Source organism: Polyodon spathula, unplaced genomic scaffold (assembly GCF_017654505.1).
Source record: "Polyodon spathula isolate WHYD16114869_AA unplaced genomic scaffold, ASM1765450v1 scaffolds_1859, whole genome shotgun sequence".
Taxonomy (NCBI): Eukaryota; Metazoa; Chordata; class Actinopteri; order Acipenseriformes; family Polyodontidae; genus Polyodon; species Polyodon spathula.
The window spans coordinates 1-7,320 of NW_024473334.1; the positions used below are offsets into that span (position 1 = coordinate 1).

The 7,320-nt window shown below is 40.2% G+C and overlaps 1 non-coding gene across 1 annotated transcript; it reads left to right on the forward strand.

Moving 5' to 3' along the window:
- Window positions 1–98: 98 nt before the first annotated feature.
- On the forward strand, window positions 99–170 carry trnap-agg. The gene has a single exon. It is a non-coding gene; the product is annotated as a tRNA-Pro (tRNA).
- Window positions 171–7,320: the final 7,150 nt, after the last annotated feature.

Sequence of the window (7,320 nt, forward strand, 5' to 3'; positions counted from 1 at the left end):
AAGTTTGACACTTTTCATGTAAGTGGGAATAGACACAAGTTCTGATGTAATGCCTTTATTTATGTAAATTCGGTCGACCAAAATAATTGCCAACAGCTGGCTCGTTGGTCTAGGGGTATGATTCTCGCTTAGGGTGCGAGAGGTCCCGGGTTCAAATCCCGGACGAGCCCATTTTAAAATTATTTTTGTATTAAACTTTCCCAATTCCTATGTATTGCTGGTAATCACGCTCAAATTCCATGAACAACAATATCAGAGCGACCAAGGGCTGATTGCACGATGGTTAAACCAGAACTGAGGTCTTTGTTGAAACTGCAAAGTAAGCGCTTAAGCGTTGAACAGAATTCTGACACAACAGACTATAAAACTATTCAGCTTAGAGTTTCTGTACTTTGTGCAACACTGTTTATTTTGGTAACGCATGTGATTGCTTTGGAGTGTAGTCTAAAACAACCAAAACCAAGCATACAATTCGCTGTCAATATATTCCATTTTACAAGGCACGTAACAGCAACGCGTTTATTTCTTGTTTTTTATGTGGCAGGGCTAACAACAGGAAGCTACCAATCCTTAGATTGGCCAACAAGAGAAGAAATTAAACAAAATACTAGCAGAGGATTGTTTCGATCTATCGACCTTTGGATTATTGGCCCAGCACGGAACCGGGAAAGCCTCTAATCAGCTCGTTTGTAAAACATAGTAAAGAATTGCGCTCTATAATATAACGAAGCTAAATCTGAACTCCCAGCCTGTGCAGCGAGAGAGGGAGAGAGGGCGGGGCAGAGAAGAGGGGGAGACGCTGCTAGGCAACCGGCTCCTGAACGTTCCACTCAGCTGAGCAGAGACCGTTAGGATTTAAAAATGCGAAAGTTCCGAGCGGCGCGAGGCGCTGTGGTGACTTCAAGAAGATAAAATGAAAGCCTCGATTAAAGTTTAATCAAATAAATACATTAATAACCATATGAAACAAAAATACGTTTTGGTAAGGTGTTTCTATAGTGTCATCGAAACCGGGTGGAAACATATTGATTTTAGTATTTCATGTCCCCAGGTAAAGAGCCACCCAGCCCAGAACGATGTATATATTGTGCATGGTCCATTGTCAATGCAAGTCTGACTGTATATTTTGCAACTTTTTGGCGTAACTGCTGCTTGAAACTGTAACGGTGCTTTCATACTCCCCTCTTGCTGGTGCCACGGCTGGTCTCTGTATCTATTCTCTGATATTTGAGGGTTTGTTTATTACACACTGGCAGCTCAGCTGAATCTTATTGATTTTATTTTGTGAAACAATAAATCGTTCCTGACGCGCTCTAAAGTATAGGAGCCGTGCGGGTGATTTGATAGGTTGTCATGGCAGCGCCGCTCATCCCGGGAGGGGTTATCCGGGACAAACGCTTCCTTCGCCGGGTCGGAGAAACGCTGCAGTTCCGCTGGCTTCGCAATAACGATTCCGCGGTATCCAACCCGAATATCTAAATCAATAGAGTGTGTATATAAACATAATATAACCCTAATTACTGCACTAATGAAGCAGTAACACACGCCAGGGTGTGTGTTATCATGAGATAATATCACCACATCTTGGATGCGCTGTGAGGCACTAGACCAGGGCTTCTCAAACTCGGCCCTGGGGAACCCCTGTGGCTCAATTACGGAACTAGACCCTGAATTGAACTAATAGTTTGCTTAATTAGACATTTTTACTTGTTTTCAGCTCTTAAACAGTTGTATTTATTTATCAAATACTAAGGCTAACTTGAAATATGCTAACTGTTCAAGAGCTGAAAACAATTAAAAAGTACATTATCAGTTCATTTCAGGGTCTAGTTCAGTAATTGAAAACTCGGTTGGAATGAAAACCTGAGTAAAATCAAGTACAAGATACAGTGAGTAGTTATAATTAAGAGCAGTAGTTGGATAGGGCAAGGTGTGGAGCAGTTCAGTAGGGTTACAGAGGCTGTCTGAACAGGGGTGTCTTGAGGAGGCGCTGGAAGGTGGTCAGGGACCGGGCAGTCCTGATATCCGTGGGCAGGTCGTGCCACCACTGAGGGGCGAGGGTGAAGGAGCAGCGCTGGAGGCGGGAGAGCGGAGGGGGTACAGCTAGTCTGTCGGAGGAGCGAAAGGGGCGAAAAAAAAACAGGACAACAACTCCCCTACAAAATAATCATGTATCTTAAAAACTATAGCTGCACAAACGTTCATTTCAGCGGCACAAACTGGCACAATCGAATGAGACAAGTTTGTTTCAATTCCATTAATAAGGGGGCTGAGTGATGTCACACCCCTAAAAAAAATGTTAATATCTTGGAAACTATAGTGGCACAAACTGGCAGAAGGAATGACATGTGACTCAACTTTGGTGCTGTTTGTGGAAGGGGTGGGAGAATACACCCCTTGTTCAGTATTTCATTAATGACTCTTTTTAAAAGCTTTCTTTGTCAGTGGGGGAGTTTGTGATAAGAAACCAAGTAGACGCAGAAGACTGGCTTAGGACCCCCTCTGTAAATTCAATTTTTGTTCATTTCATACACAGAATGATATGACCCATGCTGACACTACAATAGTACATATAAGCAAATATGTACTGTACATTTGAACTGCTCTTAGACAAACTCGCTCTTATAATCTACTGTATTCTTTATTTGGCTCTTAAGTGTGATCTTATTGTACTTTCAGAACTGCTCTTATGATATTCTGTAATGTGATATTTTATAATGTGATTCTTTGTACTGTGATCACTTGTAACAATTGTAAGTCGCCCTGTATAAGAGGGTCTGCTAAGAAGTAAATAAATAATAAGATTGTTTTACAGAATGCCCAAAACTGGCCTGTTTGCTGCCACGCCCCTTTCCTAGCAGCAAGGGATTTAATCACCTTCCGCATCATTACACAAAAGAAAGTGTCGAGTACCAGCCAGCAGTCTCACACACGGGGCTTCCGTGGCTATAAAAGTGCTAATAGTTATTGAAAACGAGCGTTTGTTACTTGATAGACATCAAATAGCCTGAAAACGTTTTGAAAAAAGTTCAGCCCACAGTCTGTTATTTAAAATATTATTGGTAAATCGAAGGAAAAAACAACCAAGATGTACCCCAATAAAAATCATGTGCTAATGCAATAAACGAGTCAGTGCTTTTGTTAAAGTAATCTTTGTGACTCTGAAACATTTCTGGATCAGCCTTGTCTTTTGAAAGTTCATTTGGTCTAATGCTGCCCCACTTGAAAGCACTTCCTGTTATTAAAACAACAACAAACAACAGTATCAAGTGAAGTGGAATTCAAAAGGAAGTGTGCTAGCTTTGGATTTAAGGAAAAGAAAACGTGTTTGGATACTGGCTAAAGCGACCCAAAGAAACGCAGCCTACTTACTATGAAAAAAGGAAAGTGAATGCCCTTTTTGAAGTAGCCTGAATAATAAAAACGTGTTTATAATTTGGTCGTTGCTGTATAAAATATGTATACTATGTATGTGTGTGTGTGTGTGTGTGTGTGTGTGTGTGTGTGTGTGTGTGTGTGTGTATAATCTTCTGGTTTTCAGTGTTTTATCCCGACTTTTCTGTCCTTTTAAGAATTCAATTGATACCTGTGAAGCTATCGGTGTGTCTCACTCACAATTGAGAAACGTGTTAATAGTAGAATTAATTTAATTTACGGCTTTTTTCCTGTGAAACAACTAAATTGGCTTTTAAATGAGCCAAGCCTTCATTTTTTATTTACAAGCAGAACATAGAAACGAGATCGCAACATGTTAAAAAGCGACTCGTTTTTACTAAAGCTATAATTAATAATAGAGTAGGATGCTAGACACACTTTATTACCATCGTTCTTGTTACTGTATTTAAAATAATAAAAAGGAGTGAAAAAGTAAGACTTCTGATTTAAAATACCATTTAGTTCAATTAAATCAATTGTACTATTAATACGTTTCTCAGTTGTGACTGAGATACAGGAAAGCCTTCACAGCAATTTTTTTTTTTTTTTTTTTTTTTTTTTTTTTTTTTTTTACAGGAGAGTAGAAAAGTCAGGGAAACACAGAAATGCAGCCCTAAATATACAAGGTGATTAGAAAGCAGGTTTACAACATCAACGCACCATTATCTCACAAACAGGAGGGCACAGGAAGGTGAAATTGCATATGGTTGTAAAGGAACTATAGGGCCGCAAATCTCACCATTTTCACCAGGGGGCGCCACTGACCTACCTCTGATAATCACAAGTGTTCAATGTGTGCTTCTCCATGATGCAGAATGAATTGCATTTGTGTGACCATAGGCGCAAATCATGGGGAGGGGGTACATGTATTTGTGTCGTGTAATTTCAACCCGATACACAGCTTGTTTCCAACTTGTATTATCTAGCTAGCTACAGTACATATGAAAACTTCTGCAAAGATAGTGGTGATAAACTGTTTAATAAAGAACTGCGTAGAGCAGGATACAGAGTAAATCGGCGCCCATGTGTGTGACCAGGAACATTAGGACAGCAGTACAAATCTCATCATCTCATTACAAACCCGTGCTGTGGAGCGTCACATCGTGTTTTTAATATTGCTGCGTGAAAGAAACACGTTTTTATTTTGCTACAGGATATCTGGTGCTACACAAGGTTAAAATAAATACCAGTTTACAAGCCTTGCTTTCAGACAGTGTTGCACTTCCTTGATCACCTGGGGGTGAAATTGTCCCCTCCCCTTGAACGGCTTCTTTCACAGTAATTTAAACTATATTCTTGTAATCTCACAGTGCTGTATACATCTGTACAAATGCACCAAAGCAAATATATGAATTGTATATGATAATCACAAAAAAAAAAAAAAAAAAAAAAAAAAAACTCTGTTCTGCTTGAACTAAGCTTTCACACTCTAACACATTTTCAGCTATCGAGTGGCTGGTAACGGCTCTCATCTGAAGAGAGGAAAGGACACATTCACTGCAGCTCTCCCAGCAGAGAAAAGCGCTAACGACTCCCTCTGGAAGAGAGCAGAGAGAGGATAACCGCGCCAGCTAACACCCGGGGAGCGGCTGACACCCGGGGAGCGGCTAACACCCGGGGAGCGGCTGACACCCGGGGAGCGGCTGACGTGCTGGGGGCGTGTTCCTGTCCCTGGGACTGCGAGAGAGGGGGTTAAATATTCAGAGCAGACTAGTCCAGTCACACAGATTACCTGTCGCTGTTAGTTTTAGCTGCCTGTTTACCCTGGAGAGAAGAACCGAGACGATCAGAGCGAGTGACTAGAGCCGTGCTGCACATCCCACTGACAATACCTGAAGTAAGCTTCTCTTTCTTTTCATTCATCTTCTAAATCAGCTTCATACTCGCCTTACATTGTCTGATTGGAACTGATTGTTTGTGATGCTTTGTTTATTGTTATTAATATAAGTCTTTAATGTATTAATAGTTACAGTAAACATGACACAGATTTCGCTAGATCTTCGTGGCATGTAAAGTTTGTCTATTAGCAGTTTTAATTCTGACTCGGGTTCACTTAACAGAATAATTCTACCGGTTTCACTGTTAGCAGTGCTGCTAGTAAGCTCTTTATATGTGGAGCCTGCAGGCTCCTATTATTTCTATATGGTCGCCTATTGCACTCCCGGTAATTTAAATAACTACAAACGCATGTATTTTGTTATTCCAGGCTTTTAGGTGTCCTGCTGATCAAACACATTGAGTGTAAAAGCTGGTACAATAGGGCAGTGAGACGAGCTGATTCTCAACCAAGACATATTAATTATATACAGCATGTCTGCGTTCGTTTATAAACGATTAGCATCTTTCGTTATTTGCAAGAAATTCTATTTCCCTTCAATAGTAAATCCAGCCCCGTTATTAAGGCCAGGTTTTGTCGGTCCCTTGAATAGCCTTAATAGTACTGTAAATAAATAAATACATGTGTTTTTTTTTCATCAGCTTCTAACCAGAATCCTGTGTGCTGCCATGTACATTGTGGAGATGGAATCTATCCAAATTAAAGAGGAGTTACCTGAACTTCTCCCCTTTAGAGTGGAGTTCTTTGGGCTGGCTTCCCTCCCCATTAAACAGGAGCTCTGTGAGGTGCAGTGTGACAGCAGTCAGCCAGAGGTCTCTCAGATTAAAGCTGAGCAGAATGAATTGGAGACCCCCCCAGACAGAAGAACCATTTCCTGTTAAACAAGAGGAGGTGCTGGAAATTGTCTGTATTAAATGGGAGCTCCCTGAAGTAGAATTTGACCCCATGGAACCAGGGAAGGAAGTATCCGAGGACTTCAAACCAAACATCCTTGAGCTGGAGCCTGTAAGCCTGCGGGAGTGTAGCGTGGTGCTGGAGAGAATCTGCGTGAGAGAGCAAGCTGAGGGAGAGGAAGGCTTTCCCAACAGCATGCAAGGAGATGGAAAGGAAGACAGGCACTCACATTCAGAATGCAGTCTAGCAGGTGAGTGATTCCCAGTAGATGTGGCCTTGTCATTCTAGATTGCGGGATATCCACAGTGTGGTTGAGAGAGAGCATGTAGGTTACATTACTAGCTATTTGTTTTTCCGGTACTACTCCAGCCATTTCAAAATAGGACTCACTACTGGTGAGCTTAAGATATAGATAAGCCCCTTTCACACTGGCACTCCTACCTGATTATAACAAGGGGGAGAAGAACTAAAGTACTGTATATAACATTGGAAATGTTCAGTGTTAAAAGAGATGCATATTATTGTACACGTGTAACGTAATTAGGGGTACTTGATTCTGTTTAATTTGTTAAATGTTTAAACAAATATATAGTTAGTGCTTTTACTTATTTTTTTTAAACAACTAGCTGTAAATGACCACATATGTCTATAAATAGGGGTTTTGACTTGCAGTATTTTATCTTGGCTTTTCTACTGTTAAATGCACTTGATCCTGTTCAGCCATTCGTGTATCTCAATCACACTGAGAAACAGTCTTACTTTTTCATTCCATAGCGGAAGCATCTCGTTTTTATTAATGTAAATAGTCATGCATAATAACTGTAAGTGTGGCCAGCATAAAACACTTTATTGTTCATTCTAGCTTTAATAAAGATGAGTTGCTTATTAGCATGCTGCTCTCTTGTTTGCGCTTTCTGCTTGTAAATGAAAGCTTTGCTGATTTAAAGGCAATTTAAGTTGTTTGACAGAAAAAATAATAAATACATTACTTAATGAAGTTATATATCTATATATCTATATATCTATATCTATATCTATCTATATATCTATATATCTATATATATAGAAACAGTGAAGCAATATGAAAACATGATAGCATCCGGGTACGGTAAGGGTCTGTTCTGATTAGAGGAAGAGAGCATTGATTGCATTAT